The sequence below is a fragment of the Mirounga leonina genome, unplaced genomic scaffold, assembly GCF_011800145.1.
Source record: "Mirounga leonina isolate KUSES-001 unplaced genomic scaffold, KU_Mleo_1.0 Mir_115, whole genome shotgun sequence".
Taxonomy (NCBI): domain Eukaryota; kingdom Metazoa; phylum Chordata; class Mammalia; order Carnivora; family Phocidae; genus Mirounga; species Mirounga leonina.
Window position 1 is genome coordinate 50,577,617 of NW_023270268.1, and position 24,175 is coordinate 50,601,791.

Below are 24,175 nucleotides of genomic sequence, written 5' to 3' on the forward strand. Positions count from 1 at the left end.
CCGCCCTGACGTCACCACGCCCCGCTGGTGCGCGCCAACTAGTCCCTTCAGGCCTCCCCTAGGCCTGCGCCGCGGCTGGTGCCGCGGGCCGCAGTGTGGGACCCTCCTGTCACCGGGAGACCTCTCGGCTGGGGCCCCGGAGAGGTCGAGGAGGCCGTCTCTTTAGCTAAAACAGGTTTTAGCCGCCGCGTTTTTAATAGTATTTGCCACAAGTATAAAGAAGGGAGCTTTACAAGCTACTTTATCCCCAAGGTAGTATTGGCAGAATTTGCTCTAATCTCTGCGCGATTTCGGTGGTTTGTCTAGAACGTGCGTCTCTTTGCTTCCGTCTCTCGCCCTCTCCTAACTTTCAGCATTTGCGCGGCGCAGTTCAGCGGGTACAAAGGGAAACTTAGGGCCGACCTTCGCCCGCATTGGCGGGCAGAAGCAGTTACTCTGCTGTCGTGCTCGGACGAATTTGTAATTTAAAGTGACCCGCGAGGAATCTGTGGAGAGGGCTGCTTTACGGTATTTTTAGACAACACGAATGTGAACTACATTGGTTCCCCCCAAAAAGCTCTCAGATGAGCAGGTAATTCCCCGTGGTATCGAAGTAAAGCGAAGGCTTCATAATGCCCGGGAGAGAGGCTGCTTTTGCCTGTTCGCTTGCGAAACTCAGGCCTGAGTCAGTGGCATGGCCACAGTTCACACTAATCTGGAAAATCCCTAGTTTCCAAAAATAGGGCGAGAACTTTCCAGAGGTAATTGGATTATACCCAGGGATCAATGTATTCATATTGGTTACCACAATTAGGCAGAATGGGAGAAATCAGTCTCCTTTGGGTTTTTTTCCCCCTCTGGGATGTTAGCAATTCCCAGAATTTCCTCAAATTTGAAGTAAAAATAACGATACTGATACAAACTACTAGAGTCTAGAGTTGGAAGTAAATGAGATCTTGGTTTACTCCAGCTATCTTTGTATCCCACACTTGAACCTCAGAGATGGTTGGCTAGGGATGAGAAGTCCCATTATCTTTCCATTACATAGCTTGAACCCAGGGCTTACTTTGTTTAATGATGAAAACTGCACTGAACCTTGGATCTTCAGAGCAAAGGAAGTGTGAATGCATTTTGATATTTGTCAGTGATGTGAGGAAAGCAAAACAAACTCAGAAACCTCATTTTTTAAAAAGCATTAAATCAGTTTTATTTAGTAAATCGCTACATGAGTAGTTCTGAACCCTGGCTGGGAATTAGAATCTTCTGAGGAGTTTTGAAAACATACTGATGCTTGAGCCTTACCTGCAGAAGTTGATGTAATTAATTTAGGGTGGGCCCAGCCAGTGGTTGGATTTTGCCCACCCTCCAGTGATTCAAATGTTCAGGCAGGGTTAAGAAATACTATTCCAAGAGAGTGTAATTCTGGTGGTGGCTAAAGCAGTTAACCTCTCTGCCCATCATCTCCTTGACCTTTCTGACCAGGCTGTTTCCAAGGAAACCTCCCTGCCCAATATTCATGGGGATTTAAAAATACTATTAACTTTGAAAACTTGGGAATCTTCAAAAACTAATCGATGATAGGCTATTTTCCTGATTCTGATAACCTGTGGTTATGTAAAATAGTAGTGTTGGGGAAATTTGGATCAGTGATACATAGGAATGCTGCCATTATTTCAAACTAAAAAAAAAGGCAAATTGGTAATATGCTTCATTGAAACATTGAGTTTCAATGAAATAACTGCCTGTATTTTTAATGACCTGAGAGTAATATAATTTAACTTACTTTTAAGATACTTCTTAATGGAAATTTTTTTTCTCTTTAGGGGCTCTTTCACCCTGCCCCTCCAATAAGCTGACTTGGTGATGTTTTGATATATTTTATAGTATATTTTTACTCTCTAGGTCCTTGATACAGTTCACAAGCATAGGAGTGAGCTCTGGGAGGAGGAGGGGTTCCTTGCTGTGTTCCTGATATCTTTTCCCAGTAGACTTCCCTGCTCACCACCTCCTGTATCTGACGTTCATTTCCACAAGAGCAGAAACACCCTGACTATTCTATGCTTTGGGCCTATTTCCAACTCCTTCTGACTATATCCCAGCTTATATCCAATAGATAAGAGTATTTTCACCCTTCATCCCTTCAGCTTCAACAAAGGTGGTAGAAGAAGTGGGCCAACATTTTATTTGTTTAGCATTAACTCATCAAACTGATGTTACTTTTACTTTTAACTTAAAAAAGAAAAAAAGCGACGACTAATCCAGAGGATGGAATGCAGTAGGTCTAGTGGTTCTGCTCCACAAGGTTATCTAAGGACAAAGGGTAAAAAAAAAAAAAAATTATGATTATCCTTTTCAGGGTCAGATTCCAAAAAAATCATGGTTTAGAAAATTGTTACATTATTTCTAAGTTACTTTGAAGAAAGTTGTTTTTCCACATACCTACTTCCAAAACATCAACATTAAAATGTAGAAAGACTAAGACCTATTCAGTGTTGTAGTTTCCAGAACTGGGAAGAGTAAAGCACACGCTTTAATTGTATAAAAGCATTAGTAGCAATGTATTCAGGCAAGTGAGAGAGTTCCATTAAGAAGGTAAATGTTTGAGTTGTCGCTTAAAAGAAAAATGGAATATTGTGTCTGTAATAAATTTTGTATATTCTTTCTCAAAGAACAAATGTCTTGTTAGTAGACCCTGAGTTCACCCATGTCTAAAAGTGATAACTTTTAGTGATAACTAGAGTAAAGTTGTAGTTTTTACTGTTTTAAGCCTTCCACGCTTCAGATGATGACTGGAGAGACAAATGGAATTATCATTGGCCTTCCTGTGACTACTGAAGAATCACATTCTTGATGCTTTAATCAGTTCTCATTCCATTAAACTGTGTAGCCTCCCTGGGGATCATGTTTTTAATTATTATTTAAACTTTCAGGTTCTTTAATCCTAAAATCATAATTGATATAATCTCATTAATTTCTTCAGCAATTGGTATTCATCAGTAGACCACCAGAATTTAATAACAACACTGTAATTTAGGCTAAATGCAAATGAAGTGAAAGTCCCCACCAGAAGAAGCTACACTTAAAAAAAAAAAAAAAAGATTTATTTTTATTTATTTGGGGGGGAGGGACAGAGGGAGAGAATTTCAAGCAGACTCCCCACAGACCATGGAGCCTGACACAGGGCCTCAATCCCCATGAGATCATGACCTGAGCCAAAACCAAGAGTCAGATGCTCAGCCAACTGAGCCACCCAGGCGCCCCAAGAAGCTACACACTTAATAAAGGGAATGGTACACACAAAGATAAATGTTAGGGTGACCAGTAAGTGCAAAAAGCAGGCAGAGAAGGGATAAGTCATCATGGTTAATGTGATCAGGGAGAATTTATAACCTTAGGAAGTTGCTAATCAAGTTTCTGTTTATAGCAGAGATCATAGAATATTTGACTTTACACATGAACTGTTCATGTGACTACATGATTTTTTTTAGTCTTGTGGTTATATGACAACAGATTCTGGTCTGGTTGCTGTCATCATTAAATAGTTATTCTGAAGATGATTTATATGTAATTAACCCTTAGGCATATACTGCTTGGTCAATCTCATAATAGCACTGGCTTGGGCATTCTGCTGCTGGCTCTGCTGAGCACTAGTTCTGAGATTTTAAGCAACGATAGTTTTCTCATTTCTTAAAGTGAGGGAGTCCAACTAGACCCCTTGCATGTCTAAACTTCCATGACTCTGCTTATCCAAACATCTGGAACCTCAGACTCCTCTTTGGTTCTTAATTCTTCTTTATTTTAGTCACCTAGTCCTGTTGTTCCTTCCTTCAAAGAAGGAAATTGTTCTCAAATCTGCTGTTCCTTATGCCTGGTCTTCTTGGCTCCATTCTCACCCATTCCTCATTCATCCAGGTAAATTTCTAAATTAATCTTTGAAATTCAAATATCAATTTCCTCACCTCACTTTCTCAAATAAAAACTTTGGAAATAAAGGCTGTTGAGGCTTTATACAATATAAACTTACCAGGGCACCTGGCTGGCTCAGTTGGAAGAGCTTGCAACTCTAGATCTTGGGATGTGAGTTCAAGCCCCATGTTGGGTGTAGAGATTACTTAAATTAATAAAATTTAAGAAAAAAAAGTTTCAACTTGCCTGGTCACTCATTTCCTTATCAAACTACCACCTTGCCTTATTCCCTTCTATGTCTCTGAACCAAGACCAGCTGCACTTGTCTCCTAACAAATACATAGTTTACCTTCCTGATTTAACAGTTTCTATTTCTCAAGCCTGCGACATTCTTACTCTTTTCTCCGGGAATCAAATCCTTCCCAGTTGCTTGAGATCTAGATGAAGCTCTACCTCTTGCCAGAAGCCTTTCTACCTGATCTGGCTTGCATTACTTTTCCCCTTCTTTGGGTTCCCTCCTAGCATTTATGACCTCTAGAATACATTTTGACACATGATTTTATACTGTTACGCATTGTTACTTGATAACTTCATAAATGGGTGTCTTGACTCCTTAAAAATAGGACCACTTTTGCATTTATTTTCCATTGTCCACAGAACCTGGTAGACACTGTGCCTATGGGAGGTAGTTAATCAGAACTTACGGAACTGAATTGCCTATTTTTTTTCCCTAGTGCCTGGCATAGGAAGGCTGGTCTTGCCGTTTCCTTTCTGTCCAGCAGCCAGTTCTATCCTCAGGTGTCTGTCCTACCACCACAGCCATCTCTCCCTAATAGAGAGCTAATGTACTGCCTAATGGAGGTCCCCATTTGTCCTGTTCACTTTGCAGCACTCAGCTGTGTTTCCACTTCTGCTCTATTCTGTGTCCTTACGGTGGGCTACTTCTGTAGCCCACAAGCTATATAGGCATGAGCTGCAGAATAGGAGGCCTGTTGGCATTGTTATAACCAGAGTTGTGGTTCAGGGACAGGAGCTCACAGCAATACAGTGGAGTAGTTTGATGTTTGAGTGTAGACAGAGGCTCTGGGACAGGTTTTGGAGGTGTGTCCCGAAATCGGTCAAGTGTGACTAAGAGTTAGGCCAGTGCCAGTTAGATAAACTGAACTGTAAAGCCAACAAAACCATAGGTTTGCTTTGGGAGCTAGACTAATGTTAATATCTGGTCTGATCTCTTTTTCACACAGGAAATTAAGGCCCAAGGAGGAGGCTGCAAATAGTAGCTACTCATTAGTATTTGCTGATTGCAAATAATTCAGTGCAGGCTATGTTTGGATGGATTAATTCTTTATGGTATTAAATGTCAAGAATTGGCCAACTAGTCTTGGTATTAGTCACTTATTCAAGAGTAGTAAGAGTTTGTTGGTATGACTTCCAAACAGATTACATCAAGGGAATGTGGCCCTGCCAGCTCCTGGATTTTGGCCCAGTGAAACTAATTTGGTACTTCTGACCTATAGAACTGTAAGATAATTTTTGTTGATGTAAGCCACTAGATTTATTGTAATTCTTTATGGCAGTTATAGGAAACAAATGCAGTAAGATTAACTATTTCCTGATACTATTTTTTTAAATATTTTTTATTTATTTGTCATAGAGAGAGAGAGAGCACAAGCAGAGGGAGCGGCAGGCAGAGGGAGAAGCAGGCTCCCTGCTGAGCAAGGACCCCGATGCGGGACTCCATCCCAGGACCCTGGGATCATGACCTGAGCCAAAGGCAGACACTTAATGACTGAGCCACCCAGGCGCCCCTAAACTCTTACTTATTTGTTGACAACTAAGTACTAGGCTCTATTACAGCCATTGGGGATATGGTGATGAATGATAGATTCTGCCTTCAAGGAGCTTGTAGATGATACACAGATATACAAGTGTGATAATTTTGACTAATTTTTTTTTTTTTTAAATGGAAGGATCTTTGAGATAGTAAGTGAACGAAAGAAAGTTCCAGCTTGGGCTCCTGGGTGGCTCAATTGGTTAAGCAACTGCCTTCAGCTCAGGTCATGATCCTGGAGTCCCAGGGTCGAGTCCCACATTGGGCTCCCTGCTCAGCAGGGACTCTGCTTCTCCCTCTGACCCTCCCCTCTCTCATGCTCTCTCTCTCTCATATAAATAAAATCTTTAAAACAACAAAAAAAGAAAGTTCCAACACCATACATGTAGTGTGATACTTTTTATATGAAATTAACTGCATATATATGAATTACTAGTGAAATGAATTTTTAAGTGTTGAAAATGCATATCTGAATTGTTTATTAGATTCAACAGATGTAAAATTACTTTGTCAAATTGCCATAACAATTTCTAGACACTCTCAGTTTCTGTACTTATTAACTACTGATAACAAACAGTTCAGAGTTTGGTGCCAGCCCATGGGCCATTCTTTGGTATTATTCTTTGAATTTTTTAAAATAGCAAACATTTATTTTTTGTATAATTGCAATTGTTTTGAAAAAAATTCCAATTCAGTCTGATAATTGACATATAGGTACAAGGTAGAGAAGTGGTTCCGAGGATGGGGTAGTTTTATGGACAAGCAACAAAGAAGGTGGCAAAAAGGAGATGGATTTTAAAGGCTACATGGGCATTTGTCAGAAAGGTAAGTGTGGAAGAGTGTTTTAAACAGGGAAAACAGGAGCCATGGTAGAGAGGTATGAAATTGCTAGGTGTGTTGAGAAAGGTAGTGGACATCTTTCCCTTAGGGACCCACAACTTCTCCATTCTCAGTGTAGGTGGTTTGGGTAGGGCTGACCTCCTCCCTAGCTCACAAACTAATCAGCATTTCTCACCCCTCTTCACTTCCTCCCAGTGATTGGTTCAGCACGTCAGTTAAGTCCAGGACTTTTACTGTAACCCTGGCTAGGGAAAGAGAAGGAAGTATTTGTTTCTTCTGGGATTGTCAAGAGGGGAGATGTAAGCCCAGACCTACAGAGTGCCATCTTACTACTGGATAGGGGAACCAGTTTGAGAATGGAGTCAGCAGAGAAAAAGAACAGAGGCCAGAGACAGAAACCCAATCCAAAGACTTCATTTAAGGCTCGCATGTAGCCATACCCTATCTTCTACCCCTGGGATTTTCAGTTACATGAACAAATAACTCCTTTTTATTCATTTAATCTTAAATCCTCTTAACTGAAAAGACCTACATAAAGAATATTATGGTGTGCTAGAATATTGTGTGTGTATGTGTGTGTGTGTGTGTATGTGTACACTAGGGACTAAAATGCTACAGGGGTGGGCAAGGTCTAGAAGGTCTAGAAGGGCTGAGGAACAGAGGCTCCCAGAAGCTCTGGAGGATCTAAAGCAATGGTAAAAGGGAGTCACTAGTGCTAAGCCCACATCACCAAATCAAAACTAACATCTAACTTAATTGCATTTTTAGCCTCCTCCAGGAATGTAATCTTAACCCTTCAGTCTAGAATTTCTTGGTTGGCAGTAGGGAGGTAATTCATCTACTAGGTCCATTTTGTCCCCCAGAGGAAGGTGACCTTGCCTGAAATAATCCTTCCTCCCCACCCCACCCCCACTTATGACTTCCTTGTCCCATTCCTTCTCTGGCTTTAAAGTCTTTACTTTTCTGTAGCTCTTTGGAGCTCTTTTCTGTTTGCTAGATGGAGTACTGCCCAATTCATAAATCGCTCAATAAAGCCAATTAGATCTTTAAAATTTACTCAGTTGAATTTGTTTTTTTTATTTAACAGCAGTGATTACCTCAAGAAAATGAAGAGCTATAAATCAGAAAGTAATATTAAGAACAGTTACTTCCTCAAGTTTTTCTAGTAGTTTCATTTTTCTTCTGTTTCTTTACTTCTGGTTGGGGCTAGGCAATTAAAAATGGAAAGCACCTAGCAAGTCCTTGAAAATTACATATTAAAAAATACTGTTTTCCTTTTAAGGATTGAGAGTTATACTATAATTTACAAAATTATAATTTTGAGCAATGAAGTAGGTGACTCCATTTACTAGTGTTTTCTGTTTCCAATAAGCATTCAGCATAAGCAGACTTTCACTGAAGAAACTTTTAGGAATATTAAGAATCAGCTTTTCTGAAGCACCCTACTCAGTTTTCTTAGCAGGAACAAGAAGTAACTGGGAATCTCAGGAATGCTTTGGCCGTTTTGGACATTATAACAAAAATAAATGAGCTTCACATTAAGTTCCCTACATATAATTATCATGTCTCTTTAACCTAGAATAATTACCTAGGGTTTTTTGTCTTTTATAGTATTTTTCATGATTCCAGGCCAATGGTTTTGCAGCATGTTCCTCAACTTGGATTTGTCTGATTGTGATTAGATTCAGGTTGAACATTTTCCCACGAATGCTCCGTAGATGATGTATCCTCCAAGTTTCACAAGAAGGGGCGTATGATGTTAAATTATTGTCCAGTTTCTGGTTAATTTCAATGATTTGGTTAAAGGTGGTATCCACCAGATTTATCCATTGTCAACATACCTTTACATTTTTGTAATAAGTAACCTGTGGGATAATTCTTTGGCAATAAATAACATATCTTATGTACATTGTTTCAAAGAAGAAAAATGGCCCAGTTGAAACCTTATAGAGTTGGAAAGGATTATTTCAACAAATTTCTAGTGAGTACCCACTAATTATGTTATGCTAGGTGCTAAGACCACAAAGTAGTGAGACTGACCAGAGTAAAACAAAGAGCAAAATACCACAGGAGAATTTGGGAGAAGGACAAAGACCACATTAAAAGTGAGGAAAGGAAAGTTCAGAGGAGATATAAAATGACCAAGATCGAATGTCAGAAGTGAGATTAGAACTCTGGTTTTTCTAATGCCCAGTACAGTGTTCTCTCCATGACAGCATCTGAAGATTGTATTGTAAAGCTGGTTCTCTGGGACAGATTTGTTCAGAACATTTGTTCAGAACAGAACAACATTTGTTCTTACAGTGAAAAAAGTTTATGACACCTTATTGTGTAACTAAAAGAACAAGCTTTCTCCGGGCCCACCATAGGGTGCTTTAGAAGAAATGTTTTTTAGATTGATTTAAATTACGTACCTCGTGACATTAAACTCCTCCTTGGAGACCTAGTCGAGTTTTATATCAGGGAAAGTTTTTCTCATAGTGACAGGGACAGGAAAGTTTTTCTCATAGTGACATAGTGACACACGGGTGCCACACCGTAAAGAGACACACACACACTGCTGTCGGGAAACTAATTCAGAGGTATTTACATCCTACATCCTGGGACTACTGAACAGCCGACACGTAATTCCCGTAATTGCTTTATGAAATACGGAATGTTTGCATATATATCACTGGAATCTCAAAAATAACCCAGTTACTCCTTAAGGTGGGAAGCACGGATCAGTAGATATAGGCTGGATTGCTAATTATTTTGCCTTCACATTTAAGAATCTCTCGTGTATAATTAATTTTCAGAACAGAAACATAAGGGGGAATAGTCTCATACATTCATTTATTCATGTATGTATGTCATATATTCATTCATCCAGGACTACCTCGGCTTCAAACTTAAAAGCTGGTTCTGGAGATGTGCTGTTTTAGGCATGCGATTTCTTTTGAGCTCAGTTTTGAATCTATAGACACTGCAGTCCCAACGTGGTCTTTTCCCTGATGGGGAAGTTCAGGGAGAAAGAGGTGGCTTCAGGCTACAAACTGGAAAAGCTCAATTCTACCCCCTCAGTAGTTTCAGGAATTGTTTTTAAACGTGAAGGCCAGGATATCAGTTGCCCTTTGCTCGCTCTTCTCAATACGGAACCTCGTAACGTCCTGCGTACTTGGGATAAATGAATTTATTTGAACAGGTGAGTATTTACAATTTTTTACATTAGGCCTGTAGTGAGAACTCCCTCCGCCAGCGGCTGAAGGGCCCTCCCTAATCTGGAGGAGGCTGGGATCCCCAAGAGCCCTACCGTGGGGGAGGTGACTGAAGTGGGCTGGTCAACTGGAAAGTCCTTTTCCCCTTGCTACGAACTCGGCGAAAACTGTCCACACCCCGTGAGACAACTGACCTGAGTGTATCCCCACTACCCCAGGCCTCCAGGCCCTGCGAAGCCTCACGGTCCGCTCAGGGACAATCTGCGCTCAGCTCCGTCCCTGAACTCATGCAAGGCCGCACTGGGCTATCGTAGGCGTCAGGGGAGAAAGATTTCTCAACTGTCAAGAGGGAAGAGCACGCCCGAGTACTCCGTCATTTCTAGGAAGCCCGGAGCCCGCCAGGGGGCGGGGGCGGACAGGCAGGACAGCGCACAAGCCAGATCTGCCAGCCTAGAGCCAATCCGCGCAAGCGCAGCGCCCTTTCCCTTTGCGTGGCTGCGGTTGACCGACTCCCTCCGCCGATTGCCGGATCTAACTTGGTGGCCCTCTCCGCGCGCCGGACTTCCGTCCCTGAGCGGCCGTGACGTAGCGGGTCTCCTCCCCTCGCGCTCCGCGGCGCCGGTCTCTTGTGACGTAAGCAGCCGAATCCTCTCAGTCTGGATCTAGGGCGGAGAGTGGGGTGGGTCGGTGGGCAGGTCGCCTGCTCCTCCCGCTGACCTGAGCGTGTTTTGTAAAGGAAACCTCTCGTAATTTCCTAAGACCTCAGATTAAGTCTTTAAACTGTTCCCGTTTCCTAATAAGGGAGAAAACGGCCCCTCACCTCAGTTCCAGCCCCTTCCAAGCGAAGAGTTCTGTTAGACGTGAACTGCAAAATGTGTCGTTATTTGGCTTTATTTGCATCTTTTGCTTGTTATTTTTATGTATTCTCTTAATGTGTAAGTTGGAAGAAAGTGACATCCATAAAATCGTAACTTTGTATATGGAGGCAGGGATAAGCCGTACATAGTTTGGCTTGATGAGATTAATGTAATTTTAATTTAGTTTAAAGTTAGTTTCCATTTGTATTATCCAGGAGTCGCATCAAAAAGGCTGGGCATAAAAACGGTTAAAAAGCTTTCAGGAGTGTTTAATCGTCTTGTAAGCTTTTTTTTTTTTTTTTTAAGATTTTACTTATTTATTCAACAGAGAGAGAGAGACAGCGAGAGAGGGAACACAAGCAGGGGGAGTGGGAGAGGGAGAAGCAGGCTTCCCGCGGAGCAGGAAGCCCGATGCGGGACTCGATCCCAGGACCCTGGGATCATGACCTGAGCCGAAGGCAGACGCTTAACCGACTGAGCCACTCAGACACTCTCGTTTTGTAAGCTATTTAAAGCCGAGATAAAAATCAAGGTGTATTAGAAACAAAAAGACCTTAAACTTACAAAGGGTGAAGATTTTGTTTACAGATAGTGAAATAGACAATAGAGATTTCTGTGACTTGCTCAAGAGGGATGGAATCCAGGCCACCGCTTTCACAATGCCAGTACTCTCGCCAGTTTGACTAAGGCTGTCTTCAGAACCCCCTGCTGGACCTGGGCATCTGTTGCTACTTTTCTTGCCTTCCTCCCTCATTTGTCTTTTCCCCTTTTCCTTGATTCTGGTTCCCTTCCTGAGTTCTCCTCTTGTTCTCCCCACCCCGTTTTGCATTCTGTTTAACTTCCTTTGTTTTCTTCGTAGTTGAGCCAGCCTTTCCTTTCCTCTCCTTTAAATGCCTCTTTTTAAAATACCTGTAAAAGGAAATAGAAGAATTTTTAAAGTTTATTTTCTTGTTTTAAGGGAGGTTTGGGGGGGGGCGGGTAAGTTTGTGTATAGATAGATGTAAAATTTCCTCTGGTAAAAGCTGCCTTCTGCTTTCTTCCATAGCAGTACAGTGAAAGTAGGAGTGTGTGTGTGTGTGTGTGTGTGTAGTGAATAAGAGAGAGGAGGGAGTGTGTAGTGAGCTGTTTGGAATCAGAAACTGGAGAAAAAATATATAAATAGGTGCTCTACTCAATTCAAAACAACATAGCTGTAGGTTCTATGAAACAAACACATCATTTCCAATCAGTCCCTGCACATTGCCTCAGAAATGCATTTCTTTAGATGATTTGTGTCATTTATAGAATAAACCTGTAGCTGTAGCTGCCCCAGAAGTAGTAGTCACAGGGATTCTGTTTATCTATGTATTTCATAAATAATGAAATAATATATCAGTGTTTCCAGACTACATGGCCACCCTATAGGCTTCTCAATGTGGTGACACCTGTTTCCAGTTCTGCCAGTGGATGCTGCTATCCTTGTTCTACACTTGGGGAACCTAAAGCAGAGTCACTTGCCTGACATTACAGACCTATAATGAGGCAGGACTTCTGCTGCTTTTCCCAATTCTCTAGTCTCTGTGTGAACATGTCTAGTAATAATATCTAATTTTGAATGAATAATAGAATTCACTAAAATATGCTTATAGCAACTGAATGACGTATTTATTTACCAATTTATTTCTTTGGTGTTGGTCTTATTCTGCTTGGTCAATAGTAATTTACAGAAATTGATTGGAAACCTATTTTGTATATTGCTAAAGCATTTGAGGATAGTCCTGAAGTTTGGTTTATGTTTTAGTTCCCTATATTGAAAGAAAATACGCTGCTCTGTATCCCATAATTTAAAAATAATTGGAAAGTTGAGTGCATTAAACTAAGTGAAATGGAGAAAGACAAATACTATACTATATTCACCATCACCCAGAACTTATTGCTCTTATAACTGGAAGTTTGTACCCTTTGACCAATACCTCCCCATTCCCCACCCGTTCCTGCCAACCACTGGTAATCACCACTCTACTGTTTTTCTGAGTTTGGCTTTTTTAGATTCCACGTATGTGAGATCATACAGTATTTGTCTTTCTCTGTCTGACTTATTTCACGTAGCATAATGCCCTCAAAGTTCTTCCAAGTTGTCTCAAATGGCAGAATTTCCTTCTTTCTCATGGCTGAATAGTATTCCATTATATGTATACTCCACATTTTCTTTATCTATTCATCCATTGATAGATGCCTACATTGTTTCCATATCTTGGCTATTGTGAATAATGCTGCAACAAACATGGGAGTGCAGATATCTCTATGGGATCCCGATTTTAATTCCTTTGGATATACATCCAGAAGTGGGATTGTTGGATCATATGGTAATACTATTTTTAATTTTTTGAGGAACCTTTATACTGTTTTCCACAGTGGCTGTACCAATTTACATTCCCACCAATAGTGCACAAGGATTCCTTCCCTGCCATGACCTCACCAACACTTGTTATCTCTTGTCTTTTTGATGATGGCCATTCTATCAGTTATGAAGTGATATCTCATTGTAAAGGGAGGGATGTGTGACTACCCTTACTGTGGTAAATGTTTCATAATATATATGGTGTATCAAATCTTGTGCACCTTAAACTTACATAATATACTATTATAGCTCAGTACAATTATAGCTCAGTAAATCTGGGGAGAAAAAGAAAACAAAGAAAATAAAAAGAATTGTTGATTTCAATGAAGAGTAAAAACAGAAAAAATGATATGATCTATGATATTCAACCCAAACATTTATATTAGAATAAATTATTTCCATAATGTCTGTGTAATGTTGTCTATCCTGAAGTTTACAATTCACAGAAGACTCTTATTCTATATTATTCTTTTTTCCCCCAAAATTCTACCTTCCAGAGTAGTGATTCTTTAACTTTTATATCTTACACCTTATCATAAAGTTAGAAACTTGGATCCCTGGATGGTAGAAACACAAAGCTTGCTTATTCCAAAAAACTTTTTTATATATTGATAGGACTTTATTATTATCCTTACCATATGCACTATTTTAAAAACAAAGCAGAAACATCGATCATTGGGGGTTAATTTTATTTTTGTGGCTTTAAAATACAAATAAAAATGATTATATTAGTCTTTAAAATGTCAGCAATGGTGTTGACATTTTTACTGCTAGAACTGTAAAACATATCGACATGAAATAATATCATCACCTGAGAAGTTATGCTGATCAGTTCTCTTATTGGAAAACTTGAGGATGCCATGGGATATAATTTGAAATGGGGGCTCAAAGAGCAAAGTCTACTAACTTTATTCTTCTGTCTTAGAACTCTCACAATTAACATGTAGTCTGAACAGAAAGCATTAACAAGGGACTAGGCTTTACATGTTTCATTGCTCTGAAGATCTCAAGTGGGACAACACATATGTAAAAAAATTTCTTTAGATTATTTGGAAAAACTTTATTCCAAAGTATTGTGAACTTCCATTCTGCAGATGATTGGAATGTTTTTGGATAATGAATCTATCCATTTATACTGATATGTCCTTGACCCTCACATTGTTTTGCAGTTACTTTTGCTGCATGAACAATTGACCTAAATTTGCCATCTTGAAACAACCATTTTACTATGTTCATAGTTTTTGTGGGTCAGAAATTCAGACCAAGAACAGACTGGTTGATTCTTCTCCTTGAAGTCCCTTGAACTGGTCTGGCTCAAAGACTAGGACTGCTGAGGGGAGCAACCACCCTTGGCTATTTTGTGTGGGTTGCCTTCCTTACAGCTAGTGTCCTCTGGGTAATTAGACTTTTATGTGGCAGCACAGGGCTGCAGCCTCAAGTGTTCTAGTGTATAAGGCTGGTACTGCATTGCCTTTTACGACACAGCCTCACTGTTGTGTCCACTGTAGTCTATTGGTCGAAGGAGTCATAAGCCTACCCAAATTCAGGCAGTGTGCCCATTGATGCCTCCCACCCCCGTGCCATGGAAGGAGCGTTGAAAGAAGGGGCACATTCTAAGACTGCCATTTACTCTATATCCAACTCTCTCATACTCCTATTCAACTGTAAAGGAATTCCTTTAGCTATTTTCTCAAAGTAAAAACAGGCATATCTCATTTTGTGTGCTTCACTTTATTACGTTTACAGATATTAGGCTTTTTACAAATTGGAAGTTTTGTGGCAACCCTGCCTTGAACAAGTCTATCGGTGCCATTTTTCCAACAGTGTTTGCTCATGTAATTTCTCTGTGTCATATTTTGGTAAGTCTTGCAATATTTCCAACTTTTTCATTATTATTATATTTGTCATGGTGATCTGAGATCAGCAATTACTAATTGCTGAGAGCTCAGATGATGGTTAGCATTTTTTAGCAATAAAGTATTTTTAAAAATATTTTATTTATTTAAGAAAGAGAGTGCAAGCAGGGGGAGCAGCAGAGGGAGAGGGAGAAGCAGGCTCCCCACTGAGCAGGGAGCCCGACGTGGGGCTCGATCCCAGAGTCCTGGGATCATGACCTGAGCTGAAGGCAGACACTTAACTGAGCCATCTAGGTGCCCCAATAAAGTATTTTTTAATTAAGGTATGTACATTTTTTTAAAGACATAATGCTATTACACACTTAATAGACTATAGTGTAAACGTAACTTTTATATGCATTGAAATACCAAAAAATTCATTTACTCACTTCATTGCAATATTTGCTTTATTGCAGTGATCTAGAACCAAACCCACAATATCTCTGAGGTAAGTCTATACGTGTATTTGTATAGGTTAGCACTTGGAATTAAGCAGATGCCTGTACCCCCAAAACCTTACTCCTGTGACCTGGCCTCTCCAGAGACCAGTTTCAGGCCTCCAGCTACCCGAACTTTCACTGCCCACATGTGTACAGACTGCACTCTGTCAGCTGGCCTTTGGCTGTTGGCATCCTCCAGGCCTGTTGTGCTCAGGCTGGTCTCCAAAAGCTGCACAGGCTCCAGGGTGGAAGGTGCCCACTTCTCCAAAACCTTTCTGAGTTGGAAGCTTTAAACCAGTGACAAAAGTGCCCATTTGGACTAGCTGCCTGATGTGGTTCTGGGCTTATCCGATCATCAATGCTCCCAGGTGTCTATATTGGAGAGTACCCAACCATGCTGGCTGCCCAACCCGCCTGGGCAGGTTAGTGCACTTTCCTCCAGCTCTGCCCTCAGGAGGAATATGCACATTGTGTAGAATAAGGCTTGGAGTTAGGCAGATGCTGGGTACCAGAAAAAGACTGCTGCTGTGTCCCATGTTCCTGGCCACCCCAACTTACGTGACATGCACATGAGCAGTACATACCCCGTCATCAACCCTGGGCAGCCAGAACCCTCCAGGCTAGGGCCTGGAGCTAGGGCCCATCCTTAACCACTGGCACATCCAAGAGAATGGAGGAAGACCTCCCCCCAAAAACCACTCTGACACAGCCACTGAAGTGGTGGCTGGGACCCCATGTGGATTTACTGTCTGCTGGAGTCCCAGGTTTCTGCAGCAATCAAAGCTTCCAGGTGTCTCTTCTTGGAGGAGACCCTGGCCAGACAACACATTCCATCCCTGCTAAAACAACCCAGATTATTCGGGCTCTGCCATCAGTGGGAATATGCACATTTGTATAGATTATGATTTGGATTAGGCAGATGCCTTGTAACCCCCAAAGCCTGCTCCAGGTACCTGGCCTCTCCAGATGCTTTCCCTGTTTAAGTCCTTGGCTACCCTGGCCTATGCCTCCTGTGCATGCTCACTTTTTTTGCACCCACTTTTTTGCACTCATAAGCAGGCCTTGGGTAGACCTGGCACTGAAGCCCATGGAACTCTGGCCCCAACCACTCGCATACCCTCTGGCATGGTAGAAGACCACCTCCTGAAAATCGCACTGGATTGGCAACTGAAAATGACTAACAGTGTTTATATGGACTTGCTTCCCTATCCCACTATAGATTAGTACTCCCAGATGTTTTCTAATGGAGGATACCGTGTCCTGCCTGCCTGGCCCCTTCCTGGAAAGGAAGTTGAAAACCTTCCAGCTCTGCCTTGGACAGGGAGAATGTTACACAATGGTGGGCAGGCCTTGCAATTAGGCTAATGTTTTGTACCTCCAAGAACCCACTCCTGTGACCTAGCCTCTCCCAACACTCACCCTTTTCCAGGACCCTGGCCACCAGGATCTGTGAGTCTGGTACACGCACAACACGCACACTGTCAGCTGCCCTTGCACAGAAGGGCCCTCCAGGCCTGTGGAGCTAGAGCCCACCCCTAACCACCTGCATTGCAAAACGTGGAGGGAGCCCACCCTCCACCCCCCAAAGTTGCTCTAAGGGGTCTGCTGAAGTGGGAGACTATCAGTCTCCCTGTGGACTGCTTGCCAGGTGGGGTCCTAGGCTTCTGCTGCAATCAGGCTCCGAGGTGTCTCCTTTTGGAGGATACCTTGGTCAGCCAAACCCCACAAATGTGCATATTTCCTCTGAAGGCAGGGCTGGAGGAATCTGGACTGCCTTGCCAGAGTGGGTCAGCACAGGATGGTTGGGGTACCCTCCAAGAAGAGATACCTGGGAGCCTTGATTGCTGGGAACCCCAGGACCCCATCAGGCAGCCGGTCTATAGGGAGACTGATTGTTACCAGTTTAAATCTACTGCCTCAGAAAGAGTTTCCTAGTGTGCTCTCCCTCCACCCTAAGGCAATGCAGATGGTTGGGGTCCTCCTGGAGCACCAGGGGCCTGGAGTACCCCCTTCAGCCAAAGGCCAGCTGATGAGGTACAGACTATACATGTGTAGGCCATGCAGGTTCGGGTGGCCAGGGACATGGAACAGGGCAACTGTCAGGAGAAGCTGGGTAACAGGAGTAGGCTATTTGGGGTACCTGGAGTCTGCCTAATTCCAAGTCTTCCTTTAAACAAATGAGTATTTTCCCCCTGAAGGCAGAGCTGGGGGAAAGTGGACTGCCTTGCCAGGATGGGGTCAGGCTGACCGGACAGGAGTCTTCTAATAAGAGGCACCTGAGAGCCTTGATCGCTGGAGTGCCCAGGGACCCCACTGACAGCTGCTGCAAATGAGGACTGTTAAAGCCTCTGCCTCAGAAAGAATTTCAGGGGCAGGATTTCTTTGCCCAGGAGGCTATGCAGGTGGTTCGGACCAGCCAGCTCCACGGGCCTTGAGGGCACCAGCTGCCCTGGGTAGGTAGGCTGATGAGGTGCCTACTACGCATGTGTAAGCTTTGCAGGTCAGGGTAGCCAGGGACCAACAATAAGGCAAGTGTCTGGAAAGGCCAGGTCACAAGATTGACTCCCCCCTGTTGGGGATGCAAGGATCAGCTTAATTCCAAGCCTAACCTATGCAAATGTGCATGTATGTTCCACCTGAAGGTACAGCTGGAGGAGTCCGGGACTGCCTTGCCAACATGACGCCTGGGGTGCTGCCGTGGTATCCTCCAGTAAGAGACGCCTGTAAGCCTTGATTACTGGTAAGCCTAGGACCCCCTCAAGCAGCTACTCCAAAAGGATCCTGACTGTTGACAGTTTAAAGCTGCTGTCTCACAAAGATTTCTGGGAAGTGGGTTCCCTCCACCTTGGAGACTAGACGTTTGGGGACCGACCCAAGCTCTACCAGCCGGGAGGACCCAGGATGCCCTCAGCAGGCTGACAGGGTATGTATTGCCCATGTGCAGACAGCACAGATTTGGGGAGCCAGGAACCCGGAACAGGCAAGTTTCTGGAGAGACACAGGAGTGGTCTGTTGGGATTCCAAGGCATCTACCTCATTCTAAGCTTAGCTTACACAAATGCACGTATTCTCCCTTAGGGCAGAGCTGGAGAAATCTGGACTGCCTTGCCAGGGTGGGCCTGCGTGGGATGGTCTGGGTACCCTCCAGTAAGAGACACTGGGGAGCCTTGATTACTGGGGAAGCTGACATCAGGGAGCCATCCTAATGGGGACTGACCATCCCCAGTTTAAAATGGAGCTATAGAAGTATGATCAGATTGTGGGCTTTCTACACCCAGAGGCCGTTCATTCTGGGGCTTGGGGTTCTGCAGAGCTCCATGGCCTGGGTACCCCCTGCAGCCCGTGGGGTGTGATGATTTGAGCATGCACCACCTCGGCAGGCTGACAATGTAGGGCAAGGCCAGTTCACAGGAGCGGGCTATTTGGAGTACCTGGCATCTGCCGAATTCCAGGCCTTAACCTACACAAAGGTGCATATTCCCCCTGAAGACAGAACTGGAGGGCCCTGAGCTGCCTTGCCAGGTCTGGGTAGAGAGGGATGGGCATCTACTACATCTACTAACAGATGCCTGGGAACCTTAAAGGGATGGAGAAGCCAGGGACCGATCAGGCATTCAGGCCAGTGAGACTGTCACCGGATTAAAGCTGCAGCCTTGGGAAGATTTACAAGGAGCGGGCACTTGCCACCCTGGAGGCTATGCAGGTTTTGGAGAACAGCCTGAACCCAAAGGCCAGCTGACAGTGCAGACCGTGCATATGTGGGTGGCCCAGGTCGGGAGAGCCAGAGACCTGAAACAGGGCAGCTGTAGGGAGAGGCTGGGTCACAGGAGGAGCCTACTGGGGGTACTTGCATCTAATTCTAAGTGCTAATTTTCATAGATGTGCATATTTCCTCTGAAGGCAGGGCTGGAGGAATCTGGACTGCCTTGCCAGAGTGGGTCAGCACAGGATGGTTGGGGTACCCTCCAAGAAGAGATACCTGGGAGCCTTGATTGCTGGGGAACCCTAGGACCCCATCAGGCAGGTAGACCAAATGGGGACTGACTGTCACTAGTTTAAATCCACCTCAGAAAGATTTTCCTGATGTGGACTCCCTTCACATGAGCCATGTAGGTGCCTGGGGTTTTTCCAGAGCTCTAGGGGCCTGGACTACAGCAACCTATGACCAGCTGAAGGAAGGTGGACTTCCTTGCCAAGGTGGGGCTGGACCCACTGGTCAGGGTCTCCTCCAATATGAGACACCTGGAAGCCTCGATGACTGGTAAGCTCAGGAACCCCATCAAGTAGCCAGTCCAAATGGGGACGGACTGTCACCAGTTTAAAGCTGCCATCTCAGAAAGATTTTGGGGAGGTGGGCATCCTCTGCCCCGATGGTGATGCTGGTGGTTCAGACTCACCCTAGCTCTGCTGGCCTGGAGAGGACTGTACTGCATATTCTCAAGCTGTTCTGGTCAGGGTAGGTAGGAGCCTAGAACAGGGTAAGTGTCTGAGGAGGCTGGATCATGGGAGTACATTGTTGGGTATCCAAGGCATCTGCCTAATTCCAAGCACTAATCTGCACAAATGTGCATATTCCCCCTGAGGGCAGAGCTGGGGTAATGCGGACTGCCTTGTCAGGGGAGGTGAGGCAGGATGGTCTAGGAACCCTCCCATTGCATCAGGCAGCTAATCCAAATGGGAACTGACTGTTGCCAGTTTAAATCTGTGGCCTCAGACAGATTTTCCCAGAGTGGGCTCCTCCCACCCTTTCAGCTGGTTGGGGTCCTCTGGAACACAGGAGCCTGGACTGCCATCTGCCGCCCAAGGCCTGCTGACAAGGTGGGAACTCGGTGGGGGATGAGTGGGACAGGAAGGTCAGAGTAGCCAGGGACCTGGAATGGGGCGAGTGTTGGGAGAGGCTAGGTCACTGGTGTGGACCATTGTAGGTCCAAGTCATCTGTTTAATTCCAAGCCCTAACCTAACACAAATATGCATGTGGGGGCAAAAGGCAGGTGCCCCCAAATGTGCCATTTCAGCATATTATTTTGGACTAAAGTCACTTAAATAGCCAGTGCAACAATACCACTCTGACCCCTCCGTCTCTAGAAAGTAGGAAATAAAGCTCTCATGTGAAAGGTACCCTCCCTGTACCAGGATGTAAAGATAAATTTTAATTGCCAGATAAGGAATTCAGAGCTAAGAAGGCTGTGTAAACACCTTGTTACTTTTACTAATTTTACTACCCCAGCTCAAATTCTGTTAGAATTGCTTTAAAATCGAAGCTTGCAAATTAAGTTTTCTTTGTACTGTCAATTCATCACAGATGTATTGTTTCTATGTCTAAAAATGCCTCAAAGCTGCCCGCCCTCGTTGTTTGCCTGATCTCAATTTTAATATCAGGCCTCTCTGTGCACGGAATTAAACTTTATCTCCTGTTAATCTGTGTCTTGCTGATTTAATTTTTTTTTTTTTTTTAGATTATTTGACAGAGTACAAGCAGGGGGAGCAGCATACGGAGAGGGAGAAGCAGACTCTCTACTGAGCAGGGAGCCTGATGCGGGGCTCGATCCCAGGACCCCAGGATCATGACCTGAGCCAAAGGTAGACGCTTAGGCAACTGAGCCACCTAGGCGCCCCATGTGTCTTGTCAATTTACTTCTTAGATCACCTGGGAGAATCTGGAAGGGCAGAGCGTAATTTTTCCTCCTCAACAGCTGTTGAGAGTCGGCAGGATAAACGCTAACTGGCCGGACTGCTGCAGCTGAGAGATGGTGGGACATCCGACGAAAGCTGACAGAAGGGAAGAAGCCTCACCACCACATCACCTACTGGATCTCTGCCTGCACGGGCTCAATTTAGGTTAGTAGGAGAAAATATTTGTGGAACTAGTTCCTTGGCTTTAAGGACTCTGGTGATGTTGGTAGAGTTCCCGTGGCTTGAGAGGTCCATTTCCATCCAGAGATGGCCACAGTTTTCCTTTATCCTTGTCTTTTGTGTCATTTGTCATAAAAAAAAAGAATTACTGTAGAAAAGAACACAGGCATGGGTCCAATCAGCCTGTTGTTTGAGTTGGCCTCACACTGGTGAGTTTACAGTCCTCATCATACCTGCATCTGTTTAGACAAACTTCGCTGTGGGTCCTCTATGTAAAAGCTAGAGGAGGTTTATCTTTTTGTCTTGTTTCATGTCCTAAGAGCTTTGGTTTGTGACCAGTGAGAATATTCTCTCTGGTCTCCATACTCCAAGGGTTCACTTACCGGGGTGCACCTTGGTGGCCTGTCAAGTCCAGTGGGGTTCTGAGACTCACACTTACAAGCAGTACTCTCATTGTCCGCCCATGCCAGCTCACAAGGGAGTGTGTTCTAAGAGGTCCCAGCCCATAAGGGACCTTTGTCATCATAACCTCCATTAGTGCTGGAAAAATCTCATTACAGTAGGGTCTGCCCCATGTCACACATTAGTGGGTCTGTGACTACAGATGTCTCACATTTTTGTAGGAGACCAAAGGTGCTGTTTTCTCTACACCATCTTTACTGCCTGTGCAATGGAGGCCTTTGCTGTCTTAGACTTTTTGGAAGTAAAATTTTGGGTCATGGGGGATGCAACGTCTATGCTTTCCAAGGATGCCTCTTGGGTCCATGGTCTAAGCCTGGAAAGTTGCCTCTGTGTCTTCCCATAAAAGTGCTTATTGGTTTGAGTTACTACTGAGATTAATAAGATCCTATTCATCATTGCCAGATGATGGATCCTTTACATTGGCTATATTTGAAAGAAAAAAAATTCTTTATAGGAAGTTTTCAGTTGTCTTATGGCTAGCTTTTGGGACTTGAAGATACAGAAAAAAACAAAAACAAAAACAAAAATTAGACTGAAGACAAAAACTAATGTGTACATCCAATGTAAATTTCCCTTCTCAAAATCTGGCTCCATCTGCCTATTTTAATTTCCCTTTCCCAACAAGCTGTACAGAGAGCACACTGACCTAATCTCTAAGTTCAAAGTATATAGGTTATTCATGTAAATGCCGAAAGGCAAGAAATAAATTTAACAAAAGCACCCAAGACTGGCAGCAAGGCTTGCTTTGCTCCTACTTTCAAGGTCTCTGTAAATTTTTTTCTTACTTATGTAGAGCCACGTGTAAGTGAAATCTCATGGTATTAGTCTTCCACTGTGAGATTTGCTTCACTTAGCAGAATAGCCTCTTGACCAATCATGTCGTCATTAATGGCAAGGTCTTATTCTCTCTTGTGGCAGAGTAATATTCCATGTAAATATATACCACAGCTTCCTATCTATTCCTCTATTGATAGATACAGAAATTGCTTCCATATCTTGGATATTACAAAAGAAAATGAAGTGATAAACTTAAGAGTGCGTATATCTTCTTGAAGTAGTGGTTTTCCATTCCTCTGACTAAATACGCAGGAGTGGAATCACTGGATCCTGGGGTATGTACTTTTTCACTTTGTGCAGAATTGCCAGAGTCTTTTCCCCTGCAGTTGCACCAATTTACATACCTGCCAGGAGAGAACAAGTGTTCCCTTGTGGATATCCTTGCAAACACTTTCTATTTGTTGTATGTTTGATCCTATACAGTGTGCTTGGTGTGAGATGGTATTTCATGGGGTTTCCTAGTGGGTCTTCTTGATGATATCTGATGTTGAGGATTTCTTCCTAGGTCTGTTGGCTAGCTGAATCTCTCTCTTGCGGGACGGGAGAAAAAAAATACTATGCCCAATTATTCACAAAGTATTTGGGTTTTTTTGGTGTTGAGTTGTACTAGCATGTTATACAGTTTGGATATTAACCCCCTATGGCATGTATCAGTTGCAAAGCACTTCTGCCATTCAACAGGGTGTCTTTCATTTCATTGATGTTTCCCTTTGTTGGGCAAAAGCTTGTCATGCCAGTGTGCTTGCATTAGTTTATGTTTGCTTTGGTTTCTCTTGCCTGGGGAGACCTGTCTAGAAAACTATTGCTCTGGCTGTGTGCAAGAGATTACTGCCTACTTCTACTTGAGCAAGTTTGATGGTTTCCAGGGTCACCTTCGGGTCTCCTTTGCATTTTGGGTTTGTTCTTGCACATGGTGTAAGAACATTGTCCACTGTCCTTTTGTGTGAAGCTGTCCAGTTGCCCCAGCACCACATAATGAACATGCTGTCTTTTCCCCCTTGTCTATTCTTGTCAATTATGCCCTAGACTAATGAACAATATAATGGTGGGTTTATTTCTGGGCTCTTTAGGTGGTTCCAGGTATCCATGTGTCCACTTGTTTGTGCCAGGACCATACTCTTCTGGTTATGTACAGATTTTTAGTATATCAGGAAATGAGGGACTGTGATAATGCCCATTCTGTTCTTCCTCAAGATTGCTTTGGCTCTTTGGGGTCCATACCTATTTTAGGATTATTTATCTAGTTCTGTGGAAAACATGATTATTCTTTTAATAGGGATCACGTTAAATCTTTCGATCGCTTTGGGTAGAGAAGACATTTAACACTATTGATTCTTCCACCATAGGTGTTCTATCTCTCTCCATTGATTTGTGCTATCTTCAATTTCTTTCATCTGTGTTTTATGGTTTTCAGAGTAGAGTTCTTTCACTTTCTTGGTTACATTTCTGCCTTTTTTGTGTTTTTGGTTTTTTGGGTTAATGTAAATGGGATTGTTTTCTTTCTCTTTTTCCTACCTCCTTATTCTTGTGTAGAAATGCAATGAATTTATGTGTATTAATTTTGTGTTCTATATCTTTATTGAATTCATTTATCAGTTTAAAGAGTTCTTTGGTGAAGTCTTTAGATTTTCTGTATATAATATCATGTCTTTTTAAATATGACTTTTCTCATTTTTACTTTCTATGTCTTGTCTTTT

General features: G+C 43.1%; 2 long non-coding RNA genes across 3 annotated transcripts in view; both read left to right on the forward strand.

Moving 5' to 3' along the window:
• The first annotated feature begins 166 nt into the window (after window positions 1–166).
• On the forward strand, window positions 167–20,821 carry LOC118005693. Of its 2 annotated transcripts, none has more exons than XR_004677853.1 (4): window positions 167–252; window positions 15,302–15,333; window positions 17,968–18,065; window positions 20,783–20,821. It is a non-coding gene; the product is annotated as an uncharacterized LOC118005693 (long non-coding RNA). The 2 variants fall into 2 exon arrangements; XR_004677854.1 differs by lacking the exon at window positions 167–252 and adding an exon at window positions 9,082–10,386.
• Window positions 20,822–22,417: 1,596 nt separating this feature from the next.
• LOC118005703 overlaps window positions 22,418–24,175 on the forward strand; it is a 28,889-nt gene continuing 27,131 nt past the window's right edge. The window contains exon 1 of the long non-coding RNA XR_004677859.1: window positions 22,418–22,753. This is a non-coding gene — a long non-coding RNA (uncharacterized LOC118005703). The remainder of the gene's footprint in view (window positions 22,754–24,175) is intronic.